Below are 22,316 nucleotides of genomic sequence, written 5' to 3' on the forward strand. Positions count from 1 at the left end.
AAACACACAAACACACTCGCGCATGTACACACTTGAGCTTGTCGATACCTTGAGACAATGGTGGGAATTAAACTGCTCACAACTGTGTTAGCAAAAAAGATGGGACCACGTTTGATCTCAGAGAGCCACATGTAGCATTTTTCATAACAAAATCATAGCAATGAGGAATGCAGGGACTCTGTGTCTCTTTGTACTGTATTACCATGCTATGTGAAGCGTGGAAATAGACTGGTACACAACTATAATGTATATGACAGGCTCGCTCTGTTTGGGGTTTCTCTTAATCATTGCACTGCAAAAATAAACAGAAATTGAATTATTTTAACTAAGGCCATCATGATGGCTGCAGGAGGAGGATTTAGGCGGCTTACACATAATGTATTTTGTAATAAGTTGCACATTATAAACCACATGGCTGCACATAGCCTCCTCAAAACATGTGTGTGTGTGTATGTATGTGTATATGTGTGTGTGCATTTCTGATCGCCTGTGTTTAAAAACGTCTGTATGCTCAGGAAATCATTGATGACTGTACTTTCCGACCAAACAAATCACACACATTTTCCCCCTAAGGCCTTCTTTCCCAGCCGAGCAGAGCAAAGCTCCAGTGACAGCACTGCTTCGCTCAGTGGGATGCACCCTCAACACTTCCTGACCATGTGACTCCCTCCAGCTGCCTCTTGATTGGGCGCTCAGAGGCGGCGAGGATGAAGAGAAGAAGTGGAGGGGGAGGCGGTGGCGGCGGAGGGTGGCGGGTAGCTGGCTGGCAGCAGACACATGAGAGAAAACAAATTCCTGCCCCATTGCCATGGAGATGAGTCAACAGCAGGTCGGGGGGGGAGCAGAGAGGGCCGGGGGTTGTGGGGCACAGGCTGACCTGCTGTAGTTAACAATTCATCCCCGTATCCGGCTCCCAAATGATTGGGCAAACACTGAGTGCTGCGGAGTCAAAAGGGCCCCAAGGGGCTGAGAGAGGGGCATCACCCTGGGGTGACACGCTGACAGGCGCACACTGGTTGGTAGAGGGTGGACCAGCTGAATGAGGGAGTAAGGGACAGGGGGCACCAGTGGGGAGGGAGCGGGGCTGATGGGATGTGGGAGAGGGGCTAAGTACACTGAGTCCCGCAGGCTACAGCACCGTCACAAAACAGTATTAATGGCTGTGGCTTTAAAAAGCAGTGTGATTAAATGCTTTGTGTTAAAATGCCATGTCGAGGATGAGAACAATCTCTTTAGTAAACCACAACAAATATCATGCAGTAAATTCTGTCTAAATTCTTCATGTTAAGCTAAATAATTAACATTTGGCTGCCAGTTGTGCCCACGGTTAAAAGTTGCATCAGTTTTATGAGGCTAAACCACAGTAACACTAAAAGTCTCTGGCATACGTCCGCTTTGTTACAGATAGTGAAAACATTCAGCACATCTGGGTCAGCCACAAGAGCTGCAAAGTAAAACACTGCTGGTAAGAAAAGCTTGGAGATAAGGACATAACATCACCCTATGACAACAAAGGCTACATTCACATTACAAGGCTTGATGCTCAGTTCCAATTTTTTCTCCACATCTGATCCTTCTGCCTGTGCTGTTCACATTTGTGTTTGAAGTGACACATATCTGAGATTAATGCCCTGAAACGCCTCACATGCAACCAATAATATCACACACATTACATTTGCATTGGAACAACACAAAATATCACATTTGCGAGGCAGGCATCTGGGAGGAAAATGAATGAAGTAGCGATGCAAGCTTCATTTCCTGAACAAACTGCTGCGGATTTCAAATGACAGTTGTTCATAGACGCCGATCTCCCAACAGAAACACATGGCTAATTACTATGCAGAATGACGAACGTTGGAAAAACGAATGTGTAGCTTTGGGAGGAATGTATTTGTTTTTGGTATGTAGCTGTAGTAAAATGGGCTTTTGGTCCAATGGGACATTTTCCAAACAACTGAAGCTTCAGGATTATGAGCCGTAAAAACAATGGCATGAAGGTGAGAAGCAGAGGGAATGCAAAAGCCGTATAGCTCTATTAGTAGCTACTGCTGGTCGTTCTGTGGAAAAAGAGTCGGTGCGGGAGGAATCAGGAGTGCTGGGGCTGTGTAGTTGAGGGTTTCACAGAGGAACAGTATCCCCAGAACTTAACAATGTCCAGGGCTATTACAATATAGCTGTCACCACCTTGTGACAAGGCAGAACTCAAGGATCGCAAGGATCTGACAGTAAGGCTCAGTACTGGCTGGAGATTGGGGCAGCCTGTTGGAAAAAATGGATTTCAGTCAGGAACACAGCGGTATTATAGTAGTAGTAGCGGTATTATATTTGGCGGTATGGCTCTGTTCTGGGGCCTCTTTGCTTTTCCTAGACCTACGCAGAAAGCCTCTTCCATGCGCCACTGTGGAAAGCCTATGGAGGAGAGACCACACCTCTCCACCCTTCCACGCGCTTACGTAGAAAGCCGTCAGGCAGAGAGGGCAAACCTCCCTGCCCTTCCACATCCAAATGAGGGAAGCCTGAGTCAGAGAGAGCAAACCTCCCTGCCCTTCCATGCGCCTACATGGAAAGCCTAAGGCAGGGAGAGCAGCAGCAAAGACCCCCAAGAACAGAACAGAGCAGCATCAATGACAAACAGAAATGACATTGATAAGTCAGACACAGCATGAAAAGGAGAAGCTGGGGCGGAGGCAGGTTGCAAAGGAGGAAGCAGCAACAGTAGGCAGGCCAGAGCAGTTTAAATAGGGCGCCCTGAATAAGATTCGCCAATTGGTTGCATTGAAAGGAGTCATGTGATCTATCAGCTGACTCCCTTCCATCAATCAGCTGCTCCATCAGTTAACTGAGATCAGCTGATATAGCTGGGATGTGAGCTGAGCTTGGTGTCCTGCCTGAACTAACGCTAACCTCAATTTCTGTGTCCACACTCTGAAAAAATCATAACTGTGTCACATGAGAGCAAAAAAAAAAAAAAAAAAAAAAAGGTTTAGGCCACATTTGCTTGTAATGTGAACGTAGGCTATGCTTGCCCAGTAGGGACACATGGTTAAGCACACGGACATAGCGAAAATGAAACAGGAGAGAACTTTAACACTGTGGCACCAAAAGCACACTGAGACTATTTGCAGTCTTTTGAAACATATATATATATATATACATACTCACCAGAAGATCCCTTGGAAGCAATTAAAGGTTGACATCTCATTCCAAGAATTTGGATTCCTTCACTGTGAAAGAGAAAAAAAAAAAAAATCAAAAGAGGGCAAACGTCACTTCACACACCACCTACAGTATATAGTATTACATTGCTATATCTGCTTAACTCTTCACTCTCCATTTGTTCAGCTGGGTTCATTTAGGTAAAACACTGTTAGAGCATGTAATATGAGGTACGAATGGAAAACGGTTGAAAGCCTCAACCCACAGGACCAGCTTCCAAAACACTGACCACTTTACAGTGGAGCAGAGCGCCGTTTGACAATAATGGGTCAGGGACAGAAATAACAGACGGACGACGGGTGGATCTCATCAATGTCACTCTGTACAGAAGAAGAACCACAAGGCTTCCATACTGTACTTATAACAGGCCAGACTTTATGTAGTGTAAGGTTTTGTCTCAGTCAGCAGAAGCCGTCACAGGGAACTTTATGCAGTGTCACGGCTTGGTTTGCTCCCCAGAATGGCAAACCGAATCCCATTATCCAATTGGCCATCTTGCTTTTAAGGGTTGAAATGCCACCATTACATTACAGCAGACCTTTCACTGGGCAGCGGTGTAAGGAGGGTGTGTAAGCAGAGAGGACCTGTTACTGGTTCTCCACTGCTACTCACGTCAGAGCTCAGTGTTTTCATAAACACTGCTGAAGCATGTCCTTTCTTTAGTGGGAATTAGGATCCTCTCTGTAATAATCCACCCAACAAATCTTATAAATGAAAAACAGGACTGCATCATTTATAGTGCGTCTGTCAGAAAAAGAGAGCAGAGAAAGTTACAAAAACAAAGGGGGGGAAAGTGAGATTATGATAAAAATAGCAGATGTTGAGAGTCACTTCTCGAAAGGTGTGTCATTCAGGGAGTTTGGGACGAACTTTTGGCCACAGCCGAGCTCTAAATTTAGCATATTTACTAAAATAAAAAGTGAGTTCAGTTGCTGGCACTGAGAACTTTCTCCTCCCCGTTTATGACCTCAGTGGTGCAGCCGGCGTCACTCATGACGAAATACAAACCATATAAAACAACAAAAAAAGACCTCCTCAAATACTCCGAGTACATAAGGAAACAGCCGCAACTAAATGTTCCCTGTAAATGATCCTGTTATGGCAATCCAAGTCCAGATCAACAGAAAAATATGGTTTTGCACTTTCTAAATTTAGAACAGAGTTTGAACATAAATTACTTTTTACACAACAGCTTTAAACAGAGCACAGTGTCTAGTTTGATATTTAAAAAAAAGCCTTTAACTGGAGTTTCTATGATACTTGACTGTGTGTACAGTGCAGGGAGGTAACTCAGGATGTATGACACATGTAGAAAGCTACCGTGTTTGTTTACTGTATCCATACATGCCGGGGATGAGCCTGTGTGTGGCAGGCTGGGGAGGATGCCCCTGGGCCAGGCTGAGGAGTAACTGAAGCAGAAGTCCCATCTAAGCTCTAAAGCATGCGAGTATCAGGCCTGTAACTAAAACACAAGCATAAACACGGGCGATGTTAGGGATTACACCCTGCAATAGCGCCGCAGGAAACCACAGACAGCACAGGTGTAACCATCACCACGGACACATTCTTCCCCATCTCCGTTCTGCCAGTGGAGGTCTAAGTGACAGCTCATCATCTGCTCTTGTTGGCTGTGTGAAGCTTGTGTAAACATCTGCGAGCGTTTGTATGTCTGTATGTGTGTGTGTGTGTGGAGCGGGAGCCACAGGTGAGGAGGACTAACACACACACAGAGAGGGATTACAATGGCCTAATGTCATATCGGAGAGGCCTTGAAGCACAATACCACACACTGAAAAATCTGTCCTTTGAGAAACTTTATTATATTTCATATCTCACTTTCCCTTGAGAGTTGAATCTAATCTGATGCATCAATTTTAACAAAATATCCGATAACAGCACAGAAAATTTTAAACACTGTTTTCACTATTTTAAAAACATGATGTTTTCCACAGAGTAAAGAGATTAAGATTTAGAGAGAGCAGCAGGTTCAAGGGGAGGAAAGCACATTTCCTCAGTAAACAGCACCCTCTAGAGCAACACCCTACATTCAATCCTGCACCTCACTTTCATTGTTGCAGCCCGTCCCGTCATAAACAGCAGAAAATTATGCTCACATGGCAGATTCATCAGCAACGATTACTTCATTTAATCACATCAATTGTGAAAATGAGAAAATCAGACAAGCTCACAGGCTTGTGATTTTTTTTTCTGTATCAGATACCAAATGAGCAGGCTGCCTTGTTCTCCAGCTTGTTTCTGAGCCACATATGTGTGATTACAGAGGTGAGGTCGAACCACTCATTCTCCCAGTGTGAGTTGATAATGAGGCAGGCCGTTATTAAGATGTTTGCTTTAATCGTGTGCAGGGTTATTAGGGGCGGTTTACAGTACACAAGAGAGATTAACGTAGGCCACGCATGACGGAAAGAGCTGGGGAGGCCAACGATAAGCCAGCTACCCACAACTGTGAAGCGGGCTGAGAAATATGAGCGCACAGTAGGACGTGAAACCCAGCAAGACAAACCTCTCGCTCTTTTTCATTCTCTCTCTCTCTGTCTGTCTCGTTCGCCCTCTCTCTGTTCGCCTCAAATCACGTTACACAACCACAAAGGAATGCCTTGTATATCGGAGGCAGATTTAAAACAAGTGGAAAGGAAAAGAACAGTAAAGAGAGGATCGCAGAGGGATCTAAAGAAGCAGTAGGTGTTGTTTGGTTCCTTCTCTGTTTGTACAGAAGGACAACATGGCAGGGAGCTCGGCAGCACTGCAGTGACACACAAGTCCAGACTCATACGCACCTAACTACTTCACACATGCTTACATAAACTAAATCAGCCCGAGACACACAGTTGCGCGCACCATCCAGGGAGCACTACACATTTCCTCTATATTTTTCCATGCCATTAACAAAAATAGACATTGTACTGTTTCAATACATTTTGCTGGGATTAAGGGAGCACTTGGAAATCCATCATTTTATGAGCTTTTAAACTTTCCCACAGAATTCCCACTGTTTTCTTTCCATGCTTTTGACCCAAACACATTAAAGTAGCACTCAATTAGGACGGCACACGAAGCCTGAAATGTGCCACTTGTATGCTACTTAAACGTGACATATAGCTCCCACCACCCATGTTTATGAGACCCGTGCTGCATTAAAAAACAAAGCTATTTCCGGATATGGAAAGTCATTCATTAAATACAATTATTTTTAAATATTTTGGAAAAACTGTTGAAGTTGTAAACTGGAGGTGGACTGTTGGTACATCAGGTGGATCCACACTATTATGTTATTTACCCTCCGAGGCTAAAGTGCTCTGATCGGAACAAAAGTCAGATTTGGTTCACATCAACGTTATCCACGTCTCTGTTGCTTTATTTCATTCAGTTGCGCAAGAAATAAGCCACAAAAACCTAAGATTAAAACGAACATGTTGCAGATCCTTTTGCACAGTGCGGTTTGACTGCATTAGTAAAAGGTGTGTGTGTGTTTGTCTATGTGTGAATCAAGTTAGCAGAAGGTCAGAGTGGTGAAGTATTAGAGCACTGTTTGTTCTCTTGCATGTACTCTTGGGGACCAGCCTGTTTGAGAGTTTGAACAGTGACGTGTGAAACCCGTAAAAACAGGACATAGCGTCGCTCTGTTTGCTCAAGAACACCCAAAGAATAGACTGCAATTACAAAACAAATCCCTCTGCCTGCATTCCTCCTGTCCATCAAACCTCTACCTGTTGAACAAGATATGACACAGAGCGGAAAAGGTAGTTACAAGAAGATCGACTTCGTGGTGGGATGACTTGCAATTTGTTCAGAAGTTGTCAGCTCTCTGACCTTCATACTTGACCCAAGGAAAGAGGCATGCATCCACAAGTTCGCCTGCTCTTTCGCTCACTCTTGTGAGTATGAGCATGTGCACACTAACACAGAACACATTTCATATATTTCATTTTATAAACACTGTCTGACAGAATTCAGGGAAGGATAGATTAAATTAATTTCAATTTTTGAGCGGCTGTTGCATCATGAGCCTTACAAAATATTATATAATTCAACCAATAAAAACACAGCACTACAGTTGGACTTAATTACACCTTTGAGCAAAAGACTTTTATAATGACCCTGAAACACTGTAAATCACATGTTGACAGCACTGTATGACATTTTGCCAGTGAAACAATGTGGCAGTTTGGAAACAGCATAATCAAGAAATGCAAGCGACTTTAGTCATAAGTGTAACTACACGGAGAGCATGTAGTCGTCGCTCACAATAAAACCTATTGTCTCATGTGCTGCTGTTGGTTGAAAGCTGCATTTAAACTATATTTTGTTCATGCTGAGAGGCTTTCTGAATTAAGTCCAAACCCTCCGGTTACAACTGATCAACAGGCCTACAGACGAGACAGGACAAAATATGAGGAGAAATTATCTAAAGCGCTTGCACTGCTTGCAATAATTAAAGCTAAATTATAAAATTAAATAGCATCTATTTTGATATTGGATTCATTGTTTAAATAATTTCAAATTTCAACCAAAAAATGTGCAATTTGCTAATTTTATTTTCTTAATTATGGTGTTTTTCATCATTGTTTTACATCATTGTAAAATTAATAGCTTTGGACTTTGGACAGTTAGTCTGAAAGTTTCCCAATGAGCTCAGGGAAACTGAGAATGGCATTAACATGGCAATAACATTTTCTACATTAAATTTAAAAAAAAAAAAATCACCAGATTAGAGCAGCACTTGCAGTATTTTCATTACTGATTAATATGCTGATTTTCTTTCTTTTTTAAAAAATAATTATTTAATAAATCGCTCTATAAATCGTTCTTTAAAACATGAGAAAACTTAAATAAATGTCTGTCTGTGACTCAGGGCTGGACAATATAGAACAAATCAAATATCAAAATATTTTTGACCAAGTACCCCAGTATTGATACTGCAACAATACTGTAGGGATTTCACAAAATATTTAAACAATGGGATTTTTGATACGTAATAATCAGTAATAAGGAAATCAAGACTAAAAGGGTGAAATCAAATAATAGAACAGCTAGAACTAAGTTTAGAAAATGACATCACTCTACTTCAATGTAGCCTTTAAAACCAGGAAAAGACAACACTTATAATGCAACAATATCCAAAAGATCCAGTTTCATATAACAATATCGATATAATATTGATATATTGCCCAGCCCTGAGATTACTTCCTCTGTTTCTTTTAACTTATTTTGTTTATTTTGTCAGACCAACAGTCCAAAACCTCAAACACAATTTAATAATGTGAGATAAGGAAAAGCAGCACATGCTCACATTTGAGAGGCTGGAACCATTAAATGCTAATTAAAATATTAATAGATTATTAAAAAAGCTGCCAATGACTTGATTGTGAAAATATCTATTGCAGCCCTTATTCATATTTTGACGCACACTTCCATGGTAGTCAAAATGCTGCACAGTGTTGTGATAGACACTTCACCCCATGAACTGCATCTCACATTCTGAAGCACCGAAGGCAACAGACAGTTTAATAACTCTGCCTTTTTTCCTGCCTTCTGTCCAGTATCTGTTACGTGGAACATTTTAATGATGTTTTCGGCAGAGATGCTCATCTTGCTCTTATGTAACATGTGATTCAACCCATGAAAACAAACCGATGGATCCGATAGTAAAGCTGGGGTGACGCTGGGTGGAAATCCATCAACTGGAACATATGAAAGGGGAGAGAGGCACCACAAGATTCCAGCACCCCTCCCTGCCATCATCCTCGTATCAGAGGAGCCATTGGGAGAACTGGATGTGATTTGTATGTGTGTTTTTGAAGAGGGGTGCTCATAAACAGCCATGAAAGGGGCCCCTCTATTCAGCCTGCCAGCAAAGATGCGCTTCATTGGGCCGGCCTTTTGTTTTCCTCTGTTCACAAAACCTTAAGCATAGAAAAAAAAGGGGTTGATTCTCTCGATGTGTGCAGGCCCAAATGATGCCATTAGATTAGTGCCCGCTTTGGGTGAAAAAGGCTTCAGTAGCGCTTGAAGTGATTTAAAAGATGCAGGAGAGAGCTGCCTGCAAATCCTGTTTGGGAATAGCACTGGAGGAGAATGGGGAGGCAAAATGCCAAGCTAGTGATCATTCTATAGTATGCAAAATTGCTCTCAACTCCATGAGTGTGGTGGGTGTTAAAACAAAAGATGCGGAGCATTCCTTTGTCACGTGACGCGGGTCAATGTGCTGCGGTGGTGCGTGGGGTTAGGAAGTTCACCAAACTTCCCACGCTGCCTCTCACCATAAGATCACAGTTAAAGCCTGTAACACTCTTCATTATTGGCAGGGGGGGAATTTTGTTTCCAAAAAAGGGCCAACACCCGATTGCCCACACAGGGATGAGCCATCAGAAAAAAAAAATACAAGACTTCCTCATCGGCATGACAAGGCTAACACACCGATTAAAAACCCAGGAGGGGAGGATGACTGAGAAGACAGAAAATAGGCGTTTTTTACATTAAGTTGCACAAAAAAATGTGGTATGTTAGTGATGTCACAGCGATACAATGACTAAACAGCACAGGTATGTCATCCGCTGATACTGTAACACTATAATGCAAAAAGACAAAGCCTGTGCACCTCTCCGCTCCAGCCGTCTAGAACGATTCCAGTCAAGCAAGCAGGTGATAATGTGACAATGACACTGTGCCAGCCAATGGCATTGTGCAGGGTATGTCATCATGGTGCCCGCTCACAGACAGCAACCTAATAGGCATGAGAACCTCACGGTGTCAACAAAAGGGACAGTGCCAGACAAAATCACTTGTTGTGAGTGAGAGGGCTCCTGAACAGGCTAGGTCTGGTTCCACTCTGCTCAGCCCTTCATTTCCAGTTACACTATGTCTCCTTGACATCTCAGCTATCAGGAAGAACATTTCTTGTTTGTTTTTCTTTCGCAAACTCAGGCGCTATTTTCTGCAGCCACCCACGCTTACTCTCAGGTGATCTGCTCAGTGTTTGAATGCTTTGGAGGATGTATTTGTTTATGTTAGTCTCTTAGTTTATAATTTCTTTTATTGCTGCTGCATTGTGACATACTGACAAGACCATCGTAAACATCAGAAATAATAAGCAGGTAGACAGAAGGTAGAACTAAATGATTTGTATTGGCGGATACAATTATTGACATGTAATTAATCCTGTAATTACTTGAGGTTTATTGTGCAAATTGTCCTCATTCAGGGCGTAGAAGAAGCAATCATGTTCATTGTTGTGCATGATTATTGTAGGCTCATGGGATAGTGTTCTTGAAAAGGGCCTCCTGTACCAACGCTCGGCAGTCTTGTAGAGAGGCCAAACTTCGGAAAGGTAAAAGTACAGGAAAATTCTAATCTTTAAAGACATCAATAGAAATCATTATTCCTTCACACCAGGTGAGCTAACAGTGAGTGGGTTGGAAACACTCAGTGACTCAAATGGGCTCCAAACTGATGGGTTTTCCCCCTCTTGGTGTATTTGTCAGCTGTCTGGCCTGCCAAGCAGTATCACCTCTGATTGCACATGACAGGGTAGTCAAATGCCCTAAATACCTCACTTATCAGTGCTCGTTAGTAACACAGTCTGAGAAGTTTGTGATAAAGTTTCTGCTGTAGACTACAGTCACCTCTGGTACATATGGACAGTTAGTAACTTTATGTGGACACACTGTTTTCTTCTGGACACGTGGTTGTATCTACAGTATCACATCTACAGTACAGCTTATTCTCAAGGTTTGTCTTCCACTCAGGGATGGATACAGAATGAGATAACTTCTTTTTAATTCCACTGCAAGTAACTAACCAACGTTGAGCCCTGCAGGGAAGTTTAGACAAGAGCAGAAATGCTGTGACGAGAAATCTGAACATGACACCCCAGCAGCTGCTCCTCAAGAGGCTTATGTTTCCCATATATTGTACTACATGGTATGTGAAAGATAATAAAATGGAGAACATAATTAACTACTCATAAAAATTGACATAAATGAGAACGATGTAATGGTATTCTATTCTTCCGGAATGCAACCGCACTCGACAGACTGCAGTAATCAATCAAACTTAAGTGTTTCTTGCCAAAATATTCCTGGAAAAATGCCAGGACTGAACATACACTGAGCATGTTCTTTAAATTTAAGTAAACATAATTTACGATGCATCAAAAAAAAAAGTGTCATGCTAACAATGAGATAGGCCTTGGTGATTTGAAATCCAAAATTACTTGCATCCAGGGCTGTAGTCAAGACCATCTAAACCAAGACCAAAATCAGCGTATCCAGAAGAGACAAAATCAAGACTTCGAGGAGCCGAGACCAAATCAAGGCCAAGACCAAGGTAGGGCAGACTAAGTCAAGACCAAGAACAGACCAGCGTGAGTCCCAAATTGCACGAGACACTTATGATAAAAATGTGGAACATGCAAACCATAAGTACTCCTCAAAGTGATCTGAAAGATCCGCGTTCCCGTTAAAACACTCACAGAAAACAAATCATTCTCCTCTTGTATTGCCATATAGAGTACATGTGTATAACTGTACCAAGAGAAATGTTGATAAAGTCATTAAAAGGCATTGCAGAGGTAAATTCTATGTATGCGAATTCTCCTTTGCTTTCTAGTTAAGAACTGAAATTAAATTCTCATCTTCTTCTATCTTCTAACTCATCTTTATTCAACATCCTTTTTGGACACGCAATTCAGTGATATCCCCGCAATTATGTTCTTGACCGGTCTTGAAATAAAATCCGCAGTTGTCTTTGTCTGAGACAACACAGAGAAAATTAGGTCAACTTCGAGACAAGACCAGGAGCTTTAAACAGTAGTCTTAAAACTGGTCTTCAGACTACATATCCTGGGTTTCAATTCATAAACAGAGTTATCAGATTTAAGAGAGACGGTAATGTTACAAAACACGTTCCTTACGAGAACACATTTCCACAGAGTCCATTCAAACCACGAATGATGCAAGACAATATGTGGTTTCATTTCATTAATACTTCTGTGTGAAAGCAAGTAGCAGGTTCTCAAAGGTGAAAACGTAACTGGGGTAGAACCTAGCAGCCGATGTCAGTGGAAGTTTTTACCAGGATGCTTGATATGGGTCCTGTGGGCTCCTGCTGATAAGATTGAGGAGCAGGTCATTAAGAGACCCTCAGCAAACTGCTTGTTGGCTAACAATGCTGCCTCAGTCCCAGCTATCGGGCCATCTCAACACAGACCACATGTGGGCTAGCCGGACTCAGGTAATCAGGGCTGTCAGAATGGGACCAGCTCCTCTTGCAGAAACCATAAACCGCCATCTCCACCCTATAAAAGTATTTCTACTGAACATACAGGATAAGGAACTTGTGCATAAAAATATTTTATGATTTTTATTTAAGAGTAGGAAAATTAATCCTGAAGGTAGCTGGGCACTTCTGCAAGGACTCACTCTGTGCTTTGCATCAAGAAAACATTTCCCACTCCTCCACTCTCAAGTGACCCTCCTTGCACAAGCATCGCCACAGACTCTCTGTCGAACCGGTTGGTGGCGAAATCACTGTTCATTGTGATGCCTGTTGTCATGGATACACCCAGGTGTTGCTCACGAGCCAGTGCAGAAGAATCAGAAAGCCAAGGCGCTCACTAATCCTCCTCCATACCAAAGTGTGTCAATAATCAGGAATGCACTGCCTAAACTAACCCATTGTTCCTCTGCCAACAAAATCACAAATATAAGCACTGACACTGCCTCTGGGCACTGCCGTCTCTGGGACTGGAAAAGAAATGAACTGAGGAGAAACAACAAGAGTTAGAGATGGAAGAGGGAAGCTTTGATACCTCTCCAGACAGCTTAATACTGTCTAAATCATAAAGCTTTCTACTACAGTGCATGGGGGGGACGTATAGTGTTGTACTGTTGGGGATTGACTAAAGCTGAGTAGTAGCTTTTTTTATACAGTAGGACAAAGTCAGAGATCCTGAGAAGACCAGCTGCCATCAACAGTTGGAAGGCTTTGAACTAGCACTAAGCCCTGAGACAGCAGGAAATATCCTCCTCACGTCTTTGAACTCAGCCCCATTAGAGTTCAATTCAAAACATAAAATGTAATAGAAAAATAATCTCACAAGGATTTATACAGACGCACCTCACAATGGAGTCTGATCTTTGTGGACAAAAGCGGCCGAGAGGTTGCCTACTGTTCATCTGTCACTGAGTCAATTTTTATTACTTCGCTCCTGTGCATGGTATGTGGCAAGCTGCCACATTCAAAATGACTGGGGACTCTCTAAAAATCGTTTGTCTCCCGAGTCATTATTCTACACATCTTACTTTTAAGAGGCTGAATGGTAGCTGACACGTTAAAGAGTCATCTTGACATAAAGCAGCAGCAACTCAACCGTCTTACACCAAACCATAGCTCATACTTTAAGATCAGACGTGCAGACATGAGTAGTTCTGAGTCCATCCTATGTAAGACAAGACAATAGCTCATCTGTTGTCTCTCCTCCTCTGTGAATGTGTGTGTGTGTGTGTGTGTTTTTTTAAATGTTGCGGTGTAACAGAACAGAGGAGCACAGAACCGGGCAAACGGATGCGGCTGGAGTGGTGAGACCATAGTGGAATGCCCCAGCACTGAAAAGGTCCTCCTGAGAGCTTTATTGTGTGGGGCGGCTAGCCGCAATGAGTTCTGTTTCCTTGAGATGCAAGGCCTCGCTGCAAGCCACAACAATAAGCATCTTTGTCGAGCACCACTATTATCTTTGCACATTACTGTAAATGACAGGAGAGGGTAGTGTGTCGAAGATCGCATTTAATGAGCTCCAGGTATGTGCTTGTCATAAAACAAGAAACTAATTTCAACATCTGCAGAGCTGAGCTCATGTGCCTTCGGAGTCTATTAAGAGCATGTTAGTGCTGATCTGGAAGCTGCTTCTACAGAAAGTAATTTTAGACATTTTAGCTCTGAGGAAATTAAGTCCATAAAATCTGATCAGTTATTTTAAATGTCATCTCTCAAAACACCATTCTCTGGAGGCAAATGTAAATTTCAAACTGTTCATCTTAAGGTGCAGGCAAACTGGTTTTCATTGAGCCAAACCACATATGAATGTTTACTTTGCACCATATTCTTATTTTTTTGAGGGGTTTGCAATTAAAATTGAAACAGGGCTTGAAACCAAAGGTTATATGGATGCACAAGTTACTTTTTTATTGAACAGAATTGGGCAGCCTTTCTGGTAGTTAGAAAACTTTAACTATGGACTTTTCTGGGTTCTTCATGGTTTTGAAATCACGTTTAAGAAATACTTCACCCATGAAATGACCATTTGTATATTAACAACTCACCACAAGTTCAGCATGTGATAAAAAGTTTCTCTTTTTTCCCTCGCCTGCCTCCACAGTGAACGGAGAATCCAAAAAAAGAGAACAATCTTCATGAATTGAGGTAAATGGAGCCATCACACAGTGTGTGCAGTATAATCCAAGTCTCATTTATCGTGTCGTAAGCTCAGTACTTCCCAAACATGTGCATTTTCACTAAAACATTAAGATGTTAAACACTTTTGCACAGTAACAGTCTCACACCGAGGCACGCTCAGGACATGCTACTTGCATGCAGAAGTGTTTCATAAGGTATTACCAAAAAGTAGACTACTGAGCATATGACTGGATAAATGAGACTTGGGTGATACTGCACAAGTTGTGTGACAGTTCGTTAACAAATGTTTTGATATAGTTTTGCTGTTGTTAAATGTGGATCCAGTTTACTTCAATTCATGAAGAGTGTTTGCCTTTTTTGGACTCTCCGTTCATGAAGGAGCCATGCGAGAAAAACAAAGTTTTCCTTACAAATTCAAGGTACTACATGGTGAATGATTGTTATACATGTACAAATGGTCATTCTTTGGGGGGAAGTTTTCTTTTAGACTTCAACTTACTGATTATGGGGTTTGTGTTGTGGAATTGGTGTGTTGTAAGTGTCAGTCTGACTGTACACACCACAAAGAAGACGACAAAGGTGCACTTTTTCAGGAAGTCTTGGTGCTCAAAATGGAATTGTTCTCATTATGTACATGTTGCAAAGACTGAGTAAATTGTCCATACTTGGTGTAAATGCACCCCAAGGAGCTAGAAACACAGATTATCTTGTTAAGTCAACAGGTCAAAGGCAATCAGACAGGCACAGGCTCTTGACCTCCTCTGCTAGATTACAGCTCAACCTGAACTTGACCCCTCCATCACCTGATTTAAGAGCCTGCGTTTTAGACGGAGCTGGTTGGCTGAGGATCATCTGACCCCAGACTTGTAGAACTTGGCCCTCCTCACTTGGCATGTGCTCACTCGTCCTAATGTCATGTGTCTAATTGCTCACGCTGCGTGGGATGTGAAGTCTGATATAAGGTACATTGTTGACTGTGTGCGCGGGTGTGTGTGTGTGTATGAATGTGTGTGTGTGTGTATGTCATCAGGAGCAAAGCTAACACTTGCCTGCAGCAACACACACACTCATGTCTTCACCCACCACAACCTATCATTACCACTGTCACGTAGCCACCTCCGCAACGGGCCTCACAAGCCCCAACAACCACCGGCACACACACCTGGAGGGCCAAACACTTAGTTCCCAGCTTCGTAAACACAGCCTTTTAACACACACAGACGCACACACACATATATCTAAACACACACACACACACACACACACACACACCTATTCATATCCTGCAGCCTCAGCTTCTACCTTGCCCCTCCCATTCATGGTAAAGTATGTCTCACTTTTCTATCTCCCTCACCGCAAATGCTTTAGTGCTATTTAATTTATTTCCTTTGTTATCATTTCTTCACCGGCTGAGTGAAACAGCACACAAACTGCAGAGCCAGGTTGGCAGCTGCTTCCAGGCTGCTCCTGTGACTAGACAAACAACAGGCCACAGTATGTATTCGAGAGCAAACACAGTATGGAGAAATGGATCGTGAGAAGTTGAACGGTGAAATTCAGCAAACGTTTTAATCTAGTTTCAGGCTCAGCAGATGATTCTACGAGCTTGATATTCAACCGCAATGTCTTCCTCCTTGCATGTTTCTTCATCTCTGTTTGCTCGAGCGAGGGCAACTTCAGAGTGTAAACGGTTGAAAGAACACATAAGACCACTGAGCAAACATGTGGCTGACGTTGCACACCTGAGCCCAGCCCGCCTGCCACACATGCGTGACCTTTACAAAACGCTGTCACCGCGACAAATCACACACAAGAAAAACTTTGGATGATCTCCGCCCACCGGTTTAGGGCTGCTCAGTGCAAACAGACACTTCAGTCAGAGTCAATCGACAGAACAATGGGGAACCATTGGGACGTGCTACCCCAACAGAAGCCTTTGAAAAAGACAAGAATCACTGTGGTGTTTGCCCTCCTTTGTCATGTTACAAGGTTGTCTTGGGCCTCTGCTTGCTCTGCACCATGTTCTATTCAGAGAGGGCTTAGTGTGTAGCAGGTTCCTCTGATAGGTGTGTGAAACTTGAAACACACAGGCTTTAGAGGCAAACTGTGCAAATGGAGAATCCTGAAAAACAGCATGTCACACCTTACAGGCTTCAATTCCCAGAAAACAAAAGCAGGGTATCTAGAATATCAGTGAATTTTCCTACAAGGACCCTGACCATGAAGGATTTTTCTTGGAAATTAGTAACTGCATCATGCTTTGCAATGGCATGTGCATGTATAAAATATCAAGTAGCTGGAAGCAGTAGTTTGAGGACAAAAAGAGAACTGAGACCCTCTTCACTGGAAATTTAATTCTGCTTTCTAACAGATTTTGGACATCATCTTTTTCTCTGTTAAGTGATAGTTTCACAATTTGTAAAGTTTGTCTTAAAGGGGAACTCTACTAATTTTACTCTTTAAAGTCAGTTTAAAGGTCTCCAGGAGTAGTGCATGTGTGAAACTAGAACTACTGCCTTACGATTGTATGCTTCAGCAAACCAGTCAAGCTGCAGTTTACATCAGTGTCTGTCCAGGCTCAGATGGAGCAATAACAGTAGACAACGCTTCAAATATGGATGTTCCTGCACGTAATGGTTTTGAATAATGGCTAGAGGAGCGTTTTTGCAGAGCATTATGATGTCAGGATGACCTTTGACCTTTTGGAATTAAAATGTTGTCACTTCAGCATTTCATTCAATTAGACATTCATGTGAATGTTTGTCATACTTTGTATAAGAATTCTTAGGTTGTGAGATCACAATGACCTTTGACCACCAAATTCTAATCAGTTCAATGTTGAGTCCAAGTTCACGTTTGTGCCACATTTGAAGAAATTCCTGCAAGGTGTTCTTAAGATACTACATTCACGAGAATGGGACAGACGGACAGCCCAAAAAATGACGCAGAGGCATCAAAAGTTTAATAAACCATTTTGTGGCTCCAGATGGAGCTGCACATTGTCCGATAAATTGCCTCTGGTGATGTTGGTTGGTGCCAAATGCTACAAGTTTAAAATTAAACATATCTGGGGGTGTGGTGTTAAAAGAAAGTGAGATTTTTAAAGTGGTGCAGTCATTCATATCAGCCATTAAAAGATGCAAGTGCAATTAGGATTTGTTATCATTTACAAAAATTACGATACCAGAACCCTTAAAGTGATGTGACTGGAGGCACTCAGTTGGGTGGACTGCCACCATCACTTATTTGATGGCATCTCAGCACACTGAACCGGCAACTCCATCAAATACACCACAGACTGTATAGGTTGTAGCTACCACACAAACAGTCATTTCTTTCCAGATCTAGGTACAAGAAGGATCAAATGGAGGTATAGTTTGACCGGAGAGGTTGATATACTACTGGGTTATTTTGGTCAGTAGTACCAATACCCAGTCCATGTGCGACACAAGGCTTACTTCTTTGTGTCTACCTTATTTCTGTGCCTAAAATCGTACGTGCGTGTTATGTGCTGTGTGTTATGAATGACCTCATCAAACCCTTGAATATACAGCAGAGGGGTCTGGGAAACATCAGGTTCGAGCTACGGCGCAGAGCCCCGACGGTGTCTCCCCGCTTCATTTACATACAACAATATACAGGTCCACAGCCCACTCCCAAACACACATACACAAACCATTCACGGCATGCTAAACTCAATCTCACTCAGAGAGCGTCTGTGCACAAGTGTGTGTGTGTGCGCATATGTGTGTTTGTTTGTAAGCGGGCTGAAGAAAGGGCAACGTTCCCGAAAAACATGTCATCTTCATTCAGTACGGGGAGGAGAATGTTTTAGAGGCATAAAGTGAGATGGTACAATGGTTTCGTTGCTCAAAATGAATTAAGCACTGCTATTGTCAGTTTTTGCTTACTGTCACACACAGCACAAGGGCAGAGGCTGTTAGAGGCACAGTATGTGATTGCTGTGAGAAATATGCAGAGCTGTCTCCAGGAAGAGAACTTGGGGAAAGATCCAGCCTCAGGATATGTGTGTATGTGTGTGTGGGTGTGTGTATGTGTGTGTGTACATGCAGAGGGCTCAGGCATGATCAAACAAAGCACATCCAGGTACAGTATGCCATCTGTACTTACCCCCAGCCCCCCAAAAATGTACTCTCCCCCGCCTTCTCCATCTCCACGCAGAGTCTTTGCGGTATATGGAGTGTCAGAATGAAAGAGGCCTTGTCTAAGAGGCTAATCCTTGGGCGATTAGTCAACGCGTCTCGATTAAAAGCTGGCAACGCTGCCACGCCCCCATCCCTCAACCCCCCACCCCCAGTGGAAATGGCAGCCCACAGGTGTCCATACAATGTGTCTCATTAGAAAAAAATGGGTGGCGGGAGGTGGGTCAGGGGTGACTTTCACAGGAGACAGGGGAGAGGAACGCGGCAGGAGCAGGATCTGAACAATTCCTCACAAAGGGCTTGACAGTGGATGCACCAACACAGTGCCCTTGTATGAATATGTATCTTTTAAGTTTTTTCTTTGTAAAATTGGATGTACACTCTCTCCCACTCTCTTCTTAGTAAGCGAGAGAAAGACCGAGAGAAAGAAAGAAGTGGCACGTATATTTTTGACAGATTATCCCCTCATCAGTCGCTGTTTTCTGTAAACAGCCGTTTTGAAGTGGAAGGATTGAGAGCAGAGACAGGTATTTCACCTAATCAGCCTCATACAGCCTCGCTTTCCATCAACATAAATACCTCATCTTAGGGGTATTCGCATGCCAGAACATGCCACCAATGACTAGAATATTCTGACTTTAACGACACTGTACATAACTTTTGTATCGCAAGGCAATGGGCTTCGGCGCACAAATGGTCACCAGACAAAGATACAGTGTGTTTGTGCTGAAACAGATGACTAAGGCAAAGTCGGTGAGGTGTTTTGATCCTGTATCCTTTACAATTGCTAATCCCGTAAGGTTAAACCTGCAAAAATGAACATTGCCGAGTATTCAGCTCCTGGTCACTTCAATTTAATGCAAGCGAAGGGACGAATAAAACATTTGCTTTCAGTGGCAGAGCAAATTTGCATAATCCCATTGGGCAGACTTCAACTTTGTTGAAGAAGTGTGTGGAGTTGACCCTGCTTGACTGTCATTGGCTGTAGAGCCAGGATGGAGAAGACACTGGCCGATATTGTATGACTGGCCATGAAAAATTCAAACTGGCCCAGATGAGAGATGCTTCCTGGCTGGTAATAAGTCAAGAGAAAGACATTGGACAAAAGAAAAAGAAAGTACTGATGACATCATAATTTGCTGTATTTATTAGCAAGGTGGCTAACATTCATTTGCTAGCTAGTGAGCTATCAAGCTCTCTAACAAATACAACCGTTTGTGTGTCACATTCAGCACTGCCTACATTGAGCACGAATATCACCTCGGCAGGGGATGGTCACCGCCTGTTTTTGCTCATGTGCTCTGTATCTTCAGTGTGTATCTCATGCGTGTGTATTGAGAGTGAGGAGTGATGTGTTTCAAAGGGTATTCAAGAGCTAAAGGTGCTTTTTCCAACATGGAAAGAAAAATAAAGACATCAAAAAAGCCTTTTTCTCATATTACTATGTATGTGTGTGTAAAATGAAAAAAATATTTTGTAATGATAATGTCTCCCCTGGTTTAAGACACAGAAATACTGATCAGTTTTATGTAATGACTGTGTAACTACATCACCATCAGTGGCTAATTCCTCTATTGTCACAGTGAGTTTAAGCTATTTTTCTTAATCTGCTCCTAGTTAACCCATAGCAGCTTGAGTGTCAGGAAATGACCTTTGGCCCTGGGAACAGACTACTGTACTTCCCCAATCACATCCATCGTGTGCCTAACCTTGAATGAAAGCTCCAAGCGGGAGGGAGGGGTGTGTCTTTGGAGACCGGACACAGAGAGGAATCGCTTACCACTTTCCCCAAGAGAGCCCAATGGAGTTACACAGAGGAGGGATTCAAATAACAATGGCACAAGGGAGGGGCTGAATGTTTCCTGAGATCACATGTTGTTAAGAAGACCACAGCACTTGCCAACCAGCCAGCCAAGCTGGCTGTATGCGGAGGTCCACAGGGTGAGAACACACATGGTTTGAGTTTGGCTCTGTGTAGGACCGGGAGGAAAGAAGGGGCCTGGTAAGAGGAACCATCCAATTCTCACTTCCTGCTTCTGCTGGAAACGTGATCTGTGTGCCCGTCGTCCCCATCAACACAGAGAACAGTGTTCACCCGGCAGCCGAGGGGATGGCATGTTCATCCGCGGGGCACCCCATCACACCGAATCAGCCTGTCAGCACCCTGAAACTAAGGCTGTTGTTTCCCCTGTTGAGCTGGAGCGAAGACAATCCCATTTAATCATGCTGTCAATCCTTCAGTGCCACAGTGGCAGGTTAGGTGACATTTCTTTCTACAGGAAGCATTTATGAAAAGGGGGGGGCTGATAATTAAATCTGTCTCAGTTGAAAAGGTAGTTTGAGAAGACGAATGTCAACAGCAACACCAGAAACAAACAATATCTTAAGTGCAGCACTAAACTGGTTTTCAGCAACATACAGTAGATAGATATTTACAGCCGATAATGAGGATAAAGAGAGACGATATACATGGGTGACGCATAGGGAGAGGCCATAATTATAGGCTTGTGCAACCTGTCTTAATTATCTTTACTACCTGAGAGCCAAATCAGTGTCACTTAAACAGCTCCTGCAGGAAAGAACTTCAGCTGACCTCGCCGTCCCTCCTTGACAGCGGATGACTCAACTCAGAATACCACAGGTTACATTTGGTCAGGTAAACACACCACACCAATAAAACCACTCGACAGAGCCCATGTGTATGCTCCACTGACCTGTGATTGAACTAATAACTGACAAATAAAGAGATGAAAAAGATGGTAAGACAAAACCTACTCTGGACAATTGTGCAGGAAGTGAAGCCGCTTTTGGGCAGCGACAAAAGTTGCAAGGTGTGTGCTGTTGTGTGTCCATGTGTGCTGTGTGTGTTGCCAAGGCCTTAGCTCCATTGTTTATGCTCTGCTGTGTCTGGGTCAGCAGGGCTCTTGACTGAATTCTTGCCCCAGCATGCAGAAAGTTTTAACGGTGTTGTTGCAAGAGGAGGAATGATTACATTATAAAAATACACCGCACCATATGTCCTAGTGAGAGCCCAAACCACATGATGACATACAGTAGAATCCGGCGGGCCTTTAACCCTGCTTCTGCACCTCACGAGCTGACACAGCCTCACCGCAGCTTTGGAGCGATCCACTCACCTGAGGTTATTTTCAGAAAAGAGAACAGGATGGAGTGACTTCCAAGATAGAGAGTGCTTATTCAGCAAGTCCCTGGTTGATGGAAAAATGGGACCCAAAGACATCACAGGGGAGAATTTGTGCTTAAGAAAGCCTTCGGTTAGCTTAACGTCTGGTTTTCAATCATCCTCTGACCCCCTAGTTTTAAAACCAACCCAACACATTAGCAGCGGATTTTAATGATGTCCACACTCCCTCCACTTCTCCTTCCTTTTCTTGAAGATGTGCCAGTCAGCGCAATTAGCCAGTGTGGTGTGTTTGGTTAGGGTGAAAACATGCCCCTTGGTCTTGATGACGCTATTCAGCTACAGAGTGAGGCACTGTG

At 43.0% G+C, this 22,316-nt stretch overlaps 1 long non-coding RNA gene across 1 annotated transcript in view; it reads right to left on the minus strand.

Moving 5' to 3' along the window:
* The window catches only part of LOC117268080 (uncharacterized), a 60,335-nt gene that overhangs the window by 17,594 nt on the left and 20,425 nt on the right, over nt 1-22,316 (minus strand). Inside the window, exon 2 of the long non-coding RNA XR_004502621.2 lies at nt 3,166-3,227. This is a non-coding gene — a long non-coding RNA (uncharacterized LOC117268080). The remainder of the gene's footprint in view (nt 1-3,165; nt 3,228-22,316) is intronic.

Source organism: Epinephelus lanceolatus, chromosome 18 (assembly GCF_041903045.1).
Source record: "Epinephelus lanceolatus isolate andai-2023 chromosome 18, ASM4190304v1, whole genome shotgun sequence".
NCBI lineage: Eukaryota > Metazoa > Chordata > Actinopteri > Perciformes > Serranidae > Epinephelus > Epinephelus lanceolatus.